Source organism: Felis catus, chromosome B3 (genome assembly GCF_018350175.1).
Source record: "Felis catus isolate Fca126 chromosome B3, F.catus_Fca126_mat1.0, whole genome shotgun sequence".
In the NCBI taxonomy this organism is placed as follows: Eukaryota; Metazoa; Chordata; class Mammalia; order Carnivora; family Felidae; genus Felis; species Felis catus.
This window is the reverse complement of record NC_058373.1, coordinates 72,928,657-72,946,959: the sequence shown is the minus strand read 5'-3', so window position 1 is coordinate 72,946,959 and position 18,303 is coordinate 72,928,657. Positions and strand designations below refer to the sequence as shown.

At 37.5% G+C, this 18,303-nt stretch overlaps 1 pseudogene and 1 gene segment (V, D, J or C); one reads left to right on the top strand and one right to left on the bottom strand.

Moving 5' to 3' along the window:
* LOC101082918 overlaps positions 1–18,303 on the bottom strand; it is a 425,870-nt gene that overhangs the window by 231,403 nt on the left and 176,164 nt on the right.
* On the top strand, positions 9,155–9,717 carry LOC101088494 (annotated as a pseudogene).

The following is an 18,303-nucleotide window of genomic DNA, read 5'->3' as shown; positions in this document are numbered from 1 at the left end:
AAGGGAATGCTTTTAACATCTCCCTTTGAAAACAAATTCAAAGATTCCCTTGTTCAGGTTAAGAAAGTTCCTTTTCTTCCTAGTTTGTGAAGAGACTTCAATTAGAAATACATGTTAAACTTGACCCAACTCACTTTTCTGCATTTAGTGAGATCATTTTAGTTACTGTTTTTTATGTGTGGCATGTTTCATGCACTAATATTTAATCTTTCTCATACTCCTGAGATGAATCCTAAATGATCATGGTGTATTAGTATTACTTTTTAAAATCCAATGCTGGTTTGATAATAATTTACGTGCAGTCATTGCTTTTCATAAGTAATATTGGTCTATAATTGTTATTTGTCATCTCTTTGTTTATTTTTGTAATTGTGGTTCTCTTGGTCTCATAAAATGTGTTGAGTAGGAGCCTTGCTGTTTTAATTTTTCTTAGCACAGGTATGGAAATTATTGGTCTTGGGTTTGATGTAACTTGCCTGTGAAACCATATGTATGTATAAAGATTGAAATTTCAGTTTAAATTCTGGTACATTTAATTCCAGTTTTCAACTTTTCTTTTCAGTTTTGCTGAGTGATAATTTTTAGAAAGTTTTACATTTTGTTCAAGTTTTCTGATTAATTTGTATGGATTTATTCCTTGCATGTTCTTATAATTATTTAAATTTTTGCTGTGTCTGTGTCTTCCTTTACATCGTATTTTTCTATCTTCTTAATTTCCTTGAGATTTCTTATCAGAGAATTGTCTATTTTCTAATTCTTTCCAAAGAACCATATTATTTATTTATTTATTTATTTATTTATTTATTTATTTATTTATTTAATTTTATTTTTAAAATTTTTTAAACATTTACATCCAAATTAGTTAGCATATAGTGCAACAATGATTTCAGGAGTAGATTCCTTAGTGTCCCTTACCCATTTAGCCAATCCCTCCCTCCCAGAACCCCTCCAGTAACCCTCAGTTTATTCTCCATATTTATGAGTTTCTTCTGTTTTGTCCCCCTCTCTGTTTTTATATTTCATTTTTGTTTCCCTTCCCTTATGTTCATCTGTTTTGTCTCTTAAAGTCCTAATATGAGTGAAGTCATAGGATGTTTGTCTTTCTCTGACTGACTAATATCACTTAGCATAATACCCTCCAGTTCCATCCATGTAGTTGCAAATGGCAAGATTTCATTCTTTTTGATTGCTGAGTAATACTCCATTATATATTTATATACCACATTCTTTATGGTATATTTATAGACCACATCTTATATACCACATTATATATTTATATACCACATTCCTCCATCGATGGACATTTGGGCTCTTTCCATGCTTTGGCTATTGTTAATAGTGCTGCTATAAACATTGGGATGCATGTGTCCCTTCAAAACAGCACACCTGTATCCCGTGGATAAATGCCTAGTAGTGCAATTACTGGGTCGTAGGGTAGTTCTATTTTTAGTGTTTCGAGGAACCTCCATAGTGTTTTCCAGAGTGGCTGCACTAGCTTGCATTCCCACCAGCAATGCAAAAGAGATCCTCTTTCTCCGTATCCTCGCCAACATCTGTTGCTGCCTGAGTTGTTAATGTTAGCCATTCTGACAGATGTGAGGTGGTATCTCATTGTGGTTTTGAATTGTATTTTCTTGATGATGAGTGATGTTGAACATTTTTTCATGTGTCGGTTGGCCATCTGGATGTCTTCTTTGGAGAAGTGTCTATTCATGTCTTTTGCCCATTTCTTCACTGGATTCTTTGTTTTTTGGGTGTTGAGTTTGGTAAGTTCTTTATAGATTTTGGATACTAACCCTTTAACACATATGTCATTTGCAAATATCTTCTCCCATTCTGTCAGTTTCCTTTTAGTTTTGCTGATTGTTTCATTTGTTGTGCATAAGATTTTTATTTTGATGCAGTCCCAGTGGTTTATTTTTGCTTTTGTTTCTTTTGCCTCCAGAGACGTGTTGAATAAGAAGTTGCTGCAGCCAAGATCAAAGAGGTTTTTGCCTGCTTTCTCATCAAGGATTTTGATGGCTTCCTGTCTTACATTGAGGTCTTTCATCCATTTTGAGTTTATTTTTGTGTATGGTGTAAGAAAGTGGTCCAGGTTCATTTTTTTGCATGTCGCTGTCCAGTTTTCCCAGCACCACTTGCTGAAGAGACTGTATGTATTCTGCTGAATATTCTTTCCTACTTTGTCAAAGATTAGTTGGCCATATGATTGTGGATCCATTTCTGGGTTCTCTCTTCTGTTCCACTGATCTGAGTGTCTGTTCTTGTGCCAGTACCATACTGTCTTGATGATGACAGCTTTGTAGTATAGCTTGAAGTCTGGGATTGTGATGCCTCCTGCTTTGGTTTTCTTTTTCAAGATTGCTTTAGCTATTTGGGGTCTTTTCTGGTTCCACACACATTTTAGGATTATTTGTTCTAGCTTTGTGCGGAATGCTGGTGTTATTTTGATAGGGATTGCATTGAATATGTAGATTGCTTTGGGTAGTATTGACATTTTAACAATATTTGTTCTTCCTATCCAGGAGCATGGAATCTTTTTCCATTTTTTGGTGTCTTTTTCAATTTCTTTCATAAGCTATCATTTTCAGTGTATAGATTTTTCACCTCTTTGGTTAGATTTATTCCTAGGTATTTTATGGTTTTGGGGGCAATGGTAAATGGGATAGATTCCTTGATTTCTCTTTCTGTAGCTTCATTGTTGGTATATAGGAATGCAACCGATTTCTGTGCGTTGATTTTATATCTTGCAACTTTGCTGAATTCATGAATCAGTTCTAGCAGTTATTTCATGGAATCTTTAGGGTTTTCCATATAGAGTATCATGTCATCTGTGAAGAGTGAAAGTTTGACCTCCTCCTGGCCGATTTGGATGCTTTTATTTCTTTGTGTGGTCTGATTGCAGAGGCTAAGACTTCCAATATTATGTTGAATCACAGTGGCGAAAATGGACATCCCTGTCTTGTTCCTGACCTTGGGAGGAAAGCTCTCAGTTTTTCCCCATTGAGGATGATATTAGCATTGGGTCTTTTGTATATGGCTTTTATGATCTTGAGGTATGCTCCTTCTATCCCTACTTTCTTGAGGGTTTTTATCAAGAAACGGAGCTGTATTTTGTCAAATGCTTTCTCTGCATCTATTGAGAGAATCATATGGTTCTTGTCCTTTCTTTTATTGATGTGATGAGTCACATTGATTGTTTTGTGGATATTGAACGAGCCCTGCATCCTAGGTATTAATCCCACTTGGTCATGGTGAATAATTTTTTTTATGTATTGTTGGAACTGGTTAGCTAATATCTTGTTGAGGATTTTTGCATCCATGTTCTTCAGGGAAATTGGTCTATAGTTCTCCTGTTTAGTGGGGTCTCTGGTCTTGGAATCAAGGTAATGTGGGCTTCATAGAAAGAGTTTGGAAGTTTTCCTTCCATTTCTATTTTTTGGAACAGCTTCAAGAGAATAGGTGTTAACTCTTCCTTAAATGTTTGGTAGAATTCCCCTGGAAAGCCATCTGGCCCTGGACTCTTGTTTTTTGGCAGATTTTTGATTACTAATTCTATTTCCTTACTGGTTATGGGTCTGTTCAAGTTTTCTGTTTCTTCCTGTTTCAGTTTTGGTAGTGTATATGTTTCTAGGAATTTGTGCATTTCTTCCAGATTGACCATTTTATTGACATATAATTGCTCATAATATTCTCTTATTATTGTTTTTATTTCTGTTGTGTTGGTTGTGATCTCTCCTCTTTCATTCTTGATTTTATTTATTTGGGTCCTTTCCTTTTCCTTTTTGATCCAATGGCTACTGGTTTATCAATTTTGTTAATTCTTTCCAAGAACCAGCTTCTGGTTTCATTGATCTGTTCTACTGTTTTTTTGTTTTTTTTTTTTTGGTTTTGATAGCATTAATTTATACTCTAATTTTTATTATTTCCTGTCTTCTGCTGATTTGGGGTTTCATTTGCTGTTCTTTTTCCAGCTCTTTAAGGTAAGGTAAGGTTAGGTTGTGTATCTGAGATCTTTCTTCCTTCTTTAGGAAGGCCTGGATTGCTATATACTTTCCTTTTATGACCACCTTTGCTGTGTCCCAGAGATTTTGGGTTGACTTCCGTATACTTTTTAATTTCCTCTTTAACTTCTGGTTAGCCCATTCTTTCTTTAGTAGGATGTTCTTTAGTCTCCAAGTATTTGTTACCTTTCCAAATTTTTTCTTGTGGTTGATTTCGAGTTTCATAGCGTTGTGGTCTGAAAATATGCATGGCATAATCTCAATCTTTTTGTACTTGTTGAGGGCTGATTTGTGTCCCAGTATGTGGTCTATTCTGGAGAACGTTCCATGTGCATGGAGAAGAACGTATATTCTGCTGCTTTAGGATGAAATGTTCTGAATATATCTGTTAAGTCCATCTGGTCCAGTGTGTCATTCAGAGCCATTGTTTCCTTGTTGATTTTTTGATTAGATGATCTGTCCATTGCTGTGAGTGGGGTGTTGAAGAGTCCTACTATTATGGTATTACCATCAATGAGTTTCTTTACGTTTGTGATTAATTGATTCATATATTTGGCATGATATTTATATACTTAGAATGATAGATTGTTCTCCATCTATGTTTGTGATTAATTGATTCATATATTTGACATGATATTTATATACTTAGCATGATAGATGGTTCTCCATCCCCTTATTTTCAGCCTGAAGGTGTCTTTAGGTCTAAAGGGGGTCCCTTGTAAACAGCATATAGATGGATCTTGTTTTCTTATCCATTCTGTTACCCTATGTCTTTTGATTGGAGCATTGAGTCCATTGACTTTTAGAATACTGAAAGATATAAATTCATTGCCATTATGTTGCTTGTAGAGTTGGAGTTTCTGGTGGTGTTCTCTGGTCCTTTCTAATCTTTGTTGCTTTTGGTATTTATTTATTTATTTTTTCATCTTTTCTCCCCTCAGAGAGTCCCCCTCAAAATTTCTTGCAGGGCCGGTTTAGTGGTCACAAACTCCTTTAATTTTTGTTTGTCTGGGAAACTTTATCTCTGTTTCTATTTTGAATGGCAGCTTTGCTGGATAAAGAATTCTTGGCTGCATATTTTTCTGATTCAGCACATTATATATATCCTGCCACTCCTTTCTGGTCTGCCAAGTTTCTGTGGATAGGTCTGCTGCAATCCTGATCTGTCTTCCCTTGTAGGTTAAGGACTTTTTTTTCCCTTGTTGCTCTCATGATTCTCTCCTTGCCTGAGTATTTTGCGAATTTGAGTATGATATGCCTTGTTGATGGTCACTTTTTGTTCAATCTAATGGGGGTCCTCTGTGCTTCCTGGATTTTTATGTCTGTGTCTTTCCCCAGGTTAGGAAAGTTTTCTGCTATGATTTCCTCACATAAGCCTTCTACCGTTATTTCTCTCTCTTCCTCTTCTGGGACTCCTATGATTCTGATGTTGTTCCTTTTTAATGGTTCACTGATTTCTCTAATTCTTAAATCGTGCTCTTTTGTCTTCATCTCCCTCTTTTTTTCTGCTTCATTATTCTCTATAAGTTTGTCCTCTATATCACTGATTTTCTGTTCTACCTCATCCATCCTTGCACCGCTCCATCCATCCATGATTGCAGTTCAGTTATAGCATTTTTAATTTCATTCTGCCTATTTTTTACTTCTTTTATCTCTGCAAAAGGGATTAGGATCTGTGTTGGTTAAATCCCTGGCTGTCTTTTCTTTGTGTTCTTTCTTTTGGGGTAAATTCCTTCATTTTGTCATTTTGAAGGGAGACAATGAATTAATGACGTAGAAAAATTAAAATTAAAAACATTAAAATTAAAAAATATTAAAATTTAAAAATTAAACACACACACACACACACACACACACACAAATTGAATAAATGATGCTAGATCCTAGGTGTGTTTTGGTCTGGGTGTTGAAAGTGGTTTGACAGATTAGAGAAAAAAAGGTGGAAAGAAAAAAAAGGAAATCATTTGAGAATATGAAAAAATGAATATACTGAGGTAGGCTAAGATGAGATGATGGGAATAAAATAGAATTTGAAAAAATTTACACACAAGTAAAGAATATAGTAGAAAAATAAAAAAAAATATTTGTAATATTAAATAAAAATAAAAAATTAATTTTTCTCTTTCTGTATTCAAGAAAAGAAAAAAGAAAAAAAGAGAAAAAGAAGGAAATCATTTGAAAATTTGAAAAAAAGTGAATACACTGACATAGACTAAAATAAAATGATGGAAGTAAAATAGAATTTGGAAAAGTTTATATAAAAGTGAAAAATATAGTCAAATAAATTAAAGAAAAATATTTTTAACAGAAATTGAAAGTAAAAATGAAGTTTTTCGCTTTCTGCATTCAAGAAAAAGAAAAGAAATGAAAAAGAAAAAAGAAAAAGAAAAAAAGGAAATCGTTTGAAAATTTGAAAAAGTGAATATACTGATGTAGACTAAAATAAAATGATGGCAGTGAAATGGAATTTGAAAAAATTTACATAAAAGTAAAAAATATAGTAAAAAATTAAAGAAAAATATTTTTAATAAAAATTGAACAAAAAAAATGAATTTTTTCTCTTCCCATATTAAAGAAAAAGAAAAGTGGAAAAGAGAAAAAAAAAAGAAAAAAAATTGAATTGATGGACCTACTAACAGATTGAAATAGGACTGAAATTACTTTGTTTTCCCCTAGAAGTAAGACTATGAAGCGCTTTATAGTCCATAAACTAAGCAGGCACTAAGACTTGTGTTCTTGAAGAGTGCGGTTGGCCCAGTTGGGCGGGTATCAGTGTAATGGCTCCATTCTCCACTAGATGACACTGCTAGCCTACTGGGTTGGAGTGCTGTGGCGCCCGTAGGTGCGTATGCGCATGTGCGGGATGGTGAAAATGGTGTCACCCAGCTACCCAGTTCTAGTGTTGGAACTCTGTTCTCCCCAATCAGCAATCATGCACCTGTCCTCTGTCTTCAGCTTTCGTCCACTCCCGCTTTTTCACTGTCTGTGACCAAGCCCCAGGCAGTACCTCTCTCCTGAGTTTTGTCTCAGTTGCAGCTGTGTTTCCCAGCCCCTTACCTCTGAAGGAACTGAGGCTTTGACCTATTCCGCCCCTCTGCGAGCAGTGGCCGAATAAGCAATGGTTGAATGTCAGCTGCACCCAGGAATCCTTGCTGGACCCTGCTGCTGCTGATGCCCCGAGGCTGCGGCCAGGTGTCAACCCATCCCAGAAAAAGTTCATGAGATAGTGTAGCAGCAGCTTTTCAGGGATTATGGAAAATCGCATCACACATCTGGCACCAGGCTTCACCCTTAACGACCTTGTTCCAGCACCAGCGAATGTGGCCGTTCTCTGGGTCTGCTGGGACCAGGTGGCTTCAACAGTCTCTACCAAATGTCCTTCCAGCAGTGGAACTGCTTTTCCCCATGTGGCCCAAGAACCTCCCAGACCCCACTCTGCTCCTGGGGATTTGCCCTTCCCACCAGAGCACTGCCAGGTATGGAGCTGAAGAGTTGCAGACTTTGTGCTCCCCTTGTTTACAGTCTTAATGGAATTTAAACCCTCTCTTTCTCCTTTCTCCCTTTTTAGTTTAGTCCCTGCAGCTGTTTTCCACTTTCTCTCCAGCTGCTTTTTGGGAGGGAGGGGTGCTTTTCCCATGTTCTCCCCGCCCCCTCCTGCCCTGTCTCAGTCCTCTCTCCACCCACAAAAGTACCTCCCTGCCCACCATGGCCTCTTGCTCCCCAAGTTCACCTCTCCGCACTGTGTACCTCCTGAATTCTGTGGTTCGGGTTGTGCAAATTGTGTTAATTCTCAGATCAGTTTTCTAGGTGTGCAGGATGGTTTAGTGTTGGTCTGGCTGTATTTCTTGGACGCGAGACACACAAAAAACTTCCATGCTGTTCCGCCATCTTGGCTCCCTCCAAAGAACCATTTTAAATGGATTCTTTCCTTTGTTTCTTTGTCTTTATTACCTTAATTTTAGCACTGATTATGACTATTTTTGTCCTCCTACTTTTGTTTACTCTTACTCTCTTTTAAAACTTTCTGGTTGAATGTTTAGCTCATTACGTTCAGTCTTTTAATTTACATATTTGTAAGGTATAAAAAGTTCTCTGTGTGCCGCTTAGGTTCATTGCTCAAGTTTTAAAATTTATACCTTTCACGATCGTTCAGTTGGAAATATTTTAACAATTCCGTTATAATTTCTTTTCTGGTTCATAAATAATTTTATTTTTTAAGTTTATGAATTTAATTTGAGTGAGAGAGAGAAAGCAGGGGAGAAGTAGAGAGAGAGGAAGAGAGAGAGAATCTCAAGAAGACTCCTTGCTGTCAGTGCAGAACCTGATGCAGGGCTCGAACTCATGAACCTGAGCCAAAATCGTGACCTGAGATTATGACCTGAGTGAAATCCAGAGTCAGACATTTCGCTGACTGACCTGCTCAGGTGCCCCTTGTTCATAAATTATTTAGGAGTGCATTTCTTTTTATTTAAAGTTGGCTTTTTATGAATAGTATTTAACTTTATTAATTGTAATAAAAACACATGATATCACTATATGATATTGATTCTTGAATACTTATTGAGATTTGCTTTTTTGTGGTAAATATTACTGATTATTTCTTATTTTAAACATTATTTTTAACTTTTATTTATTTTTGAGAGACAGAGACAGAGTGAAAGTGGGGAAGAGGCAGAGAGAGAAGGAGACAGATCCAAAGCAGGCACCAGGCCCTGAGCTGTCAGCACAGAGTCTGATGTGGGGCTCAAACCTATACACCCTGAGATCATGACCTGAACCTAAGTCTGACACTGAACTGACTGAGCCATCCAGGCACCTCTATTTCTGGTTCGTTCTTTCTTTCTTTCTTTCTTTCTTTCTTTCTTTCTTTCTTTCTTTCTTTCTTTCTTTCTTTCTTTCTTTCCCTTTCTTTCTTTCTTTCTTTCTTTCTTTCTTTCTTTCTTTCTTTCTTTCTTTCTTTTAATTTTTAATGTTTATTTATTTTGAGAGAGAGACAGACAGAGCATGAATTGGGGAGGGGTGGATAGAGAAAGAGACAGAAAATATGAAACAACTCCAGGCTCTGAGCATAGAGCTCCATATGGGGCTCGAACCCACGAACGGTGAGATCATGACCTGAGCTGAAGTCTAGTGATTAACCAAATGAGCCACCCGTGCATCCCTATTTCTGATTATTTATTAAGGATAAATTTCCTAATATAGAGCTTTCTTCTGGGCCACTGACATGCCATCCAGACTGAGGAAGACCCGGAAACTTCGGGGCCACGTGAGCCATGGCCATGGCTGCGTCAGTAAGCACCGGAAGCACCCAGGAGGCTGGGGTAATGCTGGTGGCATGCATCACCACGGGATCAACTTTGACAAATATCATCCAGGTTACTTTGGAAAAGTTGGTATGAGGCATTACCACTTAAAAAGGAACCAGAGTTTCTGCCCAACTGTTAACCTTGATAAACTGTGAACCTTGGTCAGTAAGGAGACATGGGTAAATGCTGCCAAAAACAAGACTGGAGCTGCTCCTATCATTGATGTGGTGCGATTGGGCTACTACAAAGTATTGGGAAAGGGAAAGCTCCCCAAACAGCCTGTCATTGTGAAGGCCAAATTCTTCAGTAAAAGAGCTGAGGAAAAGATTAAGGGTGTGGGGGAGCCTGTGTCTTAGTAGCCTGAAGCCACATGGAGAGAGGTTCATTAAATACTAACAACTGCTTTTCTTTTCTGGTCTGGGTGTAAGTTCTTTAGCACCCCTACCTCTCTATCTGTACATTGGAAAGTCATCTAACAGATCCAGGAGTAAGGGTATGAGGGCCCGAGCTCCTTTTGCCAACTCCCCTCAGAAAATGTGCAAGAGATAGCACCAGTACTTAAAGGACTTGGCCCTACCTTGAACATTTATAAAGTGAGAATATTTGTCGATAGCATATTTGTGTATCTTAGAGTTGAAAGGCCTGTTTTGCATTGTATACTCTGAAAATACAATGAATGGTAGAATATAAAAAAAATTTCCTAATATAGAATTGTTGGGTGAAATAATTTTATACACATTAATAAATTACCCTTCCAATGACTGTACAAATTGACATTTTTATAGCATTTTCTAAGAGTTTCGTTTCATGACATCAGCATCTAATGATGTAAAACAAAGTACTTAACAATTTGTAGAGAAAAAAATATTTGCTTATTGTTTTATAATGCATTTGTTCACCATGACATTGGATTCTTTTTGTATTTGTGCTTGTTTTTTTGTAATTGTTTAATTTTTTACATTTATTTATTTTTGAGAGATAGAGTGAGACAGAGTGTGAGCTGGGGAGGGGTAGAGAGAGAAGGAGACAGAGAATCTGAAGCAGTCTCCAGGCTCTGAGCAAACTGTCAGCACAGAACCTGACATGGGGCTCGAACCCATATCATGACCAGAACTAAGGTTAGGCGTTCGACCGACTGAGCCACCCAGGCGCCCCTGTGATTGTTTTTTTGTTTTTTTTTAATTTGGAAATTATTTGTTCATATCCATTGCATTTTTAAAAATTGGTATAATTTTTCTCAAGTTTCTTTGTAAAAATGTTTTATTTTTTAAGGATATTAAACAACTTTGCTCATAAACGATCATTATCCCAGAGTCCATTAGGATTCTTAGCCAGATAGGTAGGCAGCTGAATGTTTATTTTGACAGTTCCTGAGCTCCTTGAACTAATCATGTTCCTGGGCCCTCCCAACCCCACAACTCGCCATTACCCTGATGTATCTTAACATACAAACCACAGAAGATCCGTGGCCTTTATCCAGGTTGTTTCTGAGAACTATTTCAGAAAACCCTGAAATGCTGGCTGCTGAAATTATCATTCCAGAAGAGTCAAAGATGACATGAGTACCAACGGGTACACGTAAAGCTTAGGGTGACCTACTCAAGATAAGTAACAAGTTCTCCTGACCAAGTTATTCTTCTGACAGGGGTTTATTATAAAGGATGAATCTTTATAACCATTGTTATAAAGTGCATCTTGCCCAAAGGCATGATAATGAAATGGGGAGCTTCTCCCAATGGAGAGGTTTACAAGCCTGGGATTAGGTAGAAGACAGGCTTTGGGAAAATTGTGCTTGCAGGAGAAGGAAAGAGTTGCTCACAGACTTTCCTAAAGTTTCAGAAAATTTTAAAGAGATTCGGCCTCAATTACCTCAATATTATTCAGGCTTCTAATTTTCATCCTTATTCCTTTTTTGTCCTGAGTTCAGGCCTCTCACCCACCCCCAGAGAGTGTCAGCATCTTCTCATTGTTCTGAGAGTTGTGTTAGTGGCACGATTGCCCCCTGGAGGCCAGACGGAGGAGCAGCCTCCTTAAAGTATTCTAGGCCTGTGTTTCTCAGGGCTGGGGGCACATTAGAAGAAACTGAGGGGTTGTAACAAAGAGTGCCCAGTCCTGAGCACCTAGACCACTGGGGCGGTGGGGACACATTCCAGTATCACCACATTAAGGTTTAACCTTGAGTAAAACAATAAGATGGAAATGAAAGCAACTGTTCTCAAATAAATCTAAACATACCCAGAAGCAGAATTACTCATAGTAAGTAGCAGGGTAAATAAAAGATGTCAGGGGATGGAAAAAGGAGATATTTTACCTGTAGGTTTACCTGTATGTTTACCAGTCTTGGAGGTAATCCATTTTAACAAATCTCCCCCTGGGACTTGGAGTTTGAGTGTGACAGATTTTTGGTGTGTATTTGTGATGTGCCCACGAAGGTGCTCATTTTCATATACAAGTTGACGGCTGATTACCCAGTTGGCCTCCTAATCCTTAGACCTTACTTTTCACTCAGTTCTGGGTGGCTGGAATATTAGTAGGGGCCAACATCACTGAGCTCTCAACTGACACTGGATCAAGGGCTTGGTTTCAGTGCCAAGACTAGCATTTTTGATAGTTCTACTTCAACACCGGCACTAATTTAAATTTTATCTTTTCAAATCATAAAATCCCAAAAATTAGAATTAAAGGGCCTTTTGAAGTTCCCCAGGCAAACCTCCTTATTTTAAAGATCTGAAAAAAAGACATAAGAGCATTTTATATTTGGCAAACAAATAAACATAAATTATAGCTACCCTACTTTCGTACCTTCTTCTCTGTCCTCATTCTGTAAGTTGTTTCTGGGAGTTTCTATTTCTGGATGTAGAAACTTCATGGATGTAGAATGGTTGTGGATAGATGGAGGGAGGAGAGAAACACCTGGAAATACCTCTCAGGCCTGGGCCTGAGGGACAGACTTCAAGTTATGAAGTGACTTTCTGCATGGTCCTGACTTCCTGGTGTGCATCAGGGAGGGAAATCTGGCAATGTGTTTCTAGATCCAGCTCTATCTGCCCTATATTAAGGGTTAACAGAAATCTGGACTTTAAGGATACTGCTAGTGAAGTCTTAGAAGGAAGTAAAGACTATGTTATTGGGAACTGGAGGAGGGGAGTCCAGGTCAAGAGTTGCAGAAAAATTTTGAAATTGCCTCCTATAGTTATGCAGAAAGCTGAATTCTGTTGTTGAGCTGGGGAGATTTCAAAGCAATGTAAGAAGGTTTCACCTGGTTTCTTCTTGCTGCTTTTAATGAAATGAAGAGAAGAGAGATAAATGGAGGAAAGAATTGTGAAACAAAAAGGAACCAGGACTGGATGAATCTGAAAATTCTCAATTTATTCTAACAGAAAAAGATGCAAAAATTAAGATAGTGTGGCACAAAGAAAAAATGTGACAGTGTGACTATATAATCTTTGATCAAAATTTCAGAAGGATTGAGGGGTGGGAGTATTCAGTTGCACAAGGAGCTCTTTCAAGGGGTTTGGATGTGACTTCCAACCACATGATAGTACTTCTAGGAAGCTTAAGAGAAATGTTCCTCAGCTATCTGAGCAGGGGCCACAGGTACAGGTTATCTGGAAAGGATCTATAGGTGTGGCTTTTTTCTAAAGGAGTAAACTTCATTGAAATCCATGGTGGACTCAGGAAGTGTTTGAGACAATTATTTCAGCAGAAACACTACCAGATTGGATTGAAAGTGACAGTGAACAGAATAAAAGTAGGAGTTCAGTGTCGCCTGGGTGGCTCAGTCGGCTAAGCAGCCTACTTCAGCTCAGGTCACAATCTCACGGTTTGTGGGTTCGAGCCCCGCATCTGGCTCTGTGCTGACAGCTTGAAGCCTGGAGCCTGCTTCAGATTCTGTGTCTCCCCCTCTCTGTGCCTCTCTCCAGCTCATGATCTGTCTCTCAAAAATAAATAAACGTTAAAAACAATTAAAAAAAAAGTTAGCTGAACCATTGCCCATTTTCATTTTATAATATTGTTGCTTACTCAGTCTTATTATACTTGACAATTCTTGGAAATTTGTGTCTTAATCTTTCTTTTGTCCTAGATATATGGCTTGATGAGAATAAAGCAAATGAACGGGAAATGGAAGAGAGACAGTGTCATATGTAGGTGATAAATACCATCATTTATATTTTTATAGATGCATCAGATCTTTGTTCATTTGTTGAGTAATTCAAAGTCCCAAGCTTTGATGCTTATCTTGTGGTGGAGATACATGTAAAAATATATTCCAACAACATATAATATATTTGCTGATGATGATTGCAATGAAAAATGTGAGACAGGGTAAAGGGGAAGAGGGAACGTGTTAGGTAGGTACTATCTATATTGCAATAAAGGTGTCTCTAATGGGGTGGCATTTGAGCAGGGATCTGAATGATGGGATTAAGGAGACTATTTGAAGCAAGAATAGTCTAGTAAGAAAAACCCCGATGTGGAAGCCTGCTTGGGGCACTCAAGGGTAAGAGTGACCCCAGTAGAGTAAGAAAGGTGAAGGATGATGGGAAATATTCAATAAACTTGAGAGTCTTCTATTTGTTATGATCTGTGTAATGTTGGGAATATCGATGTGAAAGAGACATAATCTCTGGTGTCAAGAAATTGAGTATCCTAGAGGAAGAAGGCAATAAATATAAAAAAATACAAGGAGATAAGTGCTGTTCTCATAGATAAGTACAAATTTCAAAGGGAGCCAGATGAGAGAGACTTTAAACTTGCCCGGAAGATCAAGGAAGGCTTCAGAGAGAAGAAGTCAGAGGACAATGAGGAGGAGGTGGTGATGAGGTTGGAAACTCCAAACAAAGAGAAGGGTAGAGGGAAGGATGGAGACAAGAGATGTGTTAACTCATGATATTTCCAGAATTCAGTATTTTGGTAATTCCAGGTCTACGTTGGTGACAGATGTGTCAGGAGATGAGGCAGCTAAATGCGAATCGTATGTGGGCTTGTGCCAGGCTTAGTCTAAAAAGCTGTGAGAAGTGAAGTAAAATACCTAAATCTGCCTTTTACACAGAGCTGTAAGGTAAGACAGTATGACTAATTAAGACAAGAAATGTGGAGGCAGAAGATCTTGAAGTAGGGGAGGTAAAGGGTTATGGGTTTTAGGTTTATACATTTTATATTGCTCAAGGGTCACCTGACCCAAAGGCTGTGGGCTGTATACATAGGTCTGGAGCAAAATCAAGGTTAGAGGCATAGTCATTAACATATATGTATTAGCTGCAATCTAGGTGTGGACAAGAATTAGACTAAGGTGGGAGCCAGGAAAAAAGCAGCATTAAAAGCAGGAAATAGAGGAGAATTGACAACAGGAATCCCATAGTATCAGTGACCTTACAGTGTTTTAAAATTTTATTTACAAGCCTATTTGGCCATGTGGACTGTGACCTTGTAGGAAATAATTTTTTGTGTATTTGTAGTCCCAGGAACTGTCCTTGTGCCTTGCACGTGGGATACTTAATATATGTATATTCAAATGAGTGGGTGAGTAATTAATTAATGAAGGACTCTATGACTTAACATTTTTGCTTGATGCTCCATCTTTTAGTATGACATTTCATAGCAGTAGTTCTTTGTGTCTATATTTTTATTACTTTTTTTATTGTACAAGGAACACACATTTATTGAAGACAAATTAGAAAAAGGAAAGCTATGGCACAAAAACAGACACTCAGATCAATGGAACAGAATAGAGAACCCAGAAATGGACCCACAAACATATGGTCAACTAATCTTTGACAAAGTAGGAAAGAATATTCAGCGGAATACATACAGTCTCTTCAGCAACTGGTGCTGGGAAAACTGGACAGCGACATGCAGAAGAATGAACCTGGACCATTTTCTTACACCAGACACAAAAATAAACTCAAAATGGATGAAAGGCCTCAATGTAAGACAGGAAGCCATCAAAATCCTTGAGGAGAAAGCAGGCAAAAACCTCTTTGATCTTGGCCGCAGCAACTTCTTACTCAACACGTCTCTGGAGGCAAAGGAAACAAAAGCAAAAATGAACCACTGGGACCTCATCAAATAAAAAGCTTCTGCACAGTGAAGGAAACAATCAGCAAAGCTAAAAGTCAACTGACAGAATGGGAGAAGATATTTGCAAATGACATATGTGTTAAAGGGTTAGTATCCAAAATCTATAAAGAACTTATCAAACTCAACACCTGAAAAAAAATAATCCAGTGAAGAAATGGGCAAAAGACACGAATAGACGCTTCTCCAAAGAAGACATCCAGATGGCCAACCGACACATGAAAAAATGCTCAACATCACTCATCATCAGGGAAATACAACTCAAAACCACAATGAGATAACCACCTTGCACCTGTCTGAATGGCTAACATTAACAACTCAGACAACAACAGATGTTGGTGAGGATGTGGAGAAAGAAGATCTCTTTTGCACTGCTGTTGGGAATGCAAGCTGGTGCAGCCACTCTGGAAAACAGTGGGGAAGTTCCTCAAAAAACTAAAAATAGAACTACCCTATGACCCAGCAATTGCACTACTAGGCATTTATCCACAGGATACAGGGGTGCTGTTTCAAAGGGACACATGCACCCCCATGTTTATAGCAGCACTATCAACAATAGCCAAAGTATGGAAAGAGCCCAAATGTCCATTGATGGAGGAATGGCTAAAGAAGATGTGGTATATGTATACAATGGAGTATTACTCAGCAATCAAATGAATGAAATCTTGCCATTTGCAACTATATGGATGCAACGGGAGGGTATTATGCTAAGTGAAATTAGTCAGAGAAAGACAAATATCATATGACTTCGCTCATATGAGGACTTTAAGAGACAAAACAGATGAACATAAGGGAAGGGAAGCACAAATAATATAAAAACAGGGAGGGGGACAAAACATAAGAGACTCTTAAATATGGAGAACAGAGAGTTACTGGAGGGGTTGTGGGAGGGGGGATGGGCTACATGGGTAAGGGGCATTAAGGAATCTACTCCCGAAATCATTGTTGCACTATATGCTAACTAATTTAAATGTAAATTTAAAAAAATAAAATTAAAAAAAAATACCCAGAAATTTCAAAAAAATATCTACTAGATTAGATTAAAAAAAAACCCAAAAAAACAAAAACAAACAAACAAACAACAAAAAACAAACAAAAAAAACAAACAAAAAAAGAATATTCTTTTCCCCAGGGGCACCTGGCCGGCTCATTCAGGAAAGCATGTGACTCTTGATCTCAGGGTTGTGAGTTCAAGCCCCAGGTTGGGCATGGAGCCTACTTAAAAAAAAAAAAAAAAAAAAAAAAAGAATATCCTTAAAAATATTCTTTTCCCCAACCAGCTGAATTGGATCCTTTATCCAAGTTATGTAAATACTTGCTACCATTATTATTATGGGTCCAAGTATCTCATCTACACGGGGTTTTGGGCTCCCACACATGGGACACTGGCAAGTGACAATTCACTCAAAACAAAAGCTTGACATAACACAGTAAAAAGGAAAAGAAAAACCCAAAGTTTTATGTGTGTCTCTGCACATGTGTTTGTGAGAAAACACACCCACACATAATGTTAAAAGGCCACACTACCCTGATTACATCCTAAGCCTAGGCATATCCCTGTAGTTCTGACCACATTCAAATGTCTTAATTCAGTGCGATTTTGGATACCCACAATTCCTTTCATTCAGCTGGACAAAAATAGCCAGGTTGCTCTGCAAAAAGAATACAACTTATCATCATGCTTCTTTGTTGGGAGACATTCTCGGTAAAATTTGAGCCCAGCCTCAAAACTTGCGGATTTATCTGTCTATTCTTTATTCATTCATCTACTTACCCACCCACCTATATTATCTATCTATCTATCTATCTATCTATCTATCTATCTATCTATCATCTATTATCTAATCATCCATCCATCCACCCATCCATGCATCCAACAAACACTAACTCATTTCTTTAGAGCTCATTTCAGTTCACTAGCCTCTCTTCTTTGCCCAAGAGAGAAGCACTTTCACGATGCTAAGCCTTCACTTTTCACAGGGAATGACTTACCTCCTGTCCATTTTGTAAAATCCCACTGATCCTTAAAATTCAGGTTCAATTCTTTTTATTTTAAGTAATGTCTACCCACAACGTGGAGCCCTAACTCATGACCCCAAGATCAAGAGTTGCATGCCCTACCGACTGAGCCAGCCAGGCCCCCTGGTTCAATTCTTTTTTGGAAAATGGTTCATAGACTCCTACTCCTACTGCAAGCCCACACTGTTATCTTCCATCTTAATTTTATGGTACTAAGGTTGTGTATCCCTCTTCTATTATGTAATAAATTGCTTCCTTCAAGATCTCTCAAAAAAAAAAAAAAAAAAAGAAAAGAAAAGAAAAAAAAAAAGCTAAGCTAAAATGTTACCCTGGATTCCACTATCAGGAATAACAATTGCTAACATTTCATGTCTATCCTTTTAGACTACTGCTATCAATAGAAATACAATCTGAACCACATAAATAATTTAAATTTTTTAGGAGTCACATTAAAAGAAACTATAAATAAATATATAAAATTAATTTTAAAAATATGTTATTTAACCTGATAAACCCCAAATATCATTTCAACATTAGTTAATAAATAAATAAATATTAATGCGAATGTTTATATTTTTTTCTTCATGGAAGTCTTTGAAAGCTGGTGTATATTTGACACTCACAGCACATCTTAATTTGGACTAGTCACAATCCACGTGTCCCATAATCACTGTACCCTGTGGCTGTGTTTGCACAGCACAGTTCAAGACTCCTTTTGATGTATAAATAATGATATGACTATACATAAAATTGTAATTCTTCCTCCACAAAGTGCAGGTCATATGAAACCTATAGTTTTGTAAGTTTTTATAATAAGTATAATTTTAGAACAGTTATAGATTTATAGAAAAGTCATGAAAATAGTACACATAGATTCCATACACTGCACACCCAGT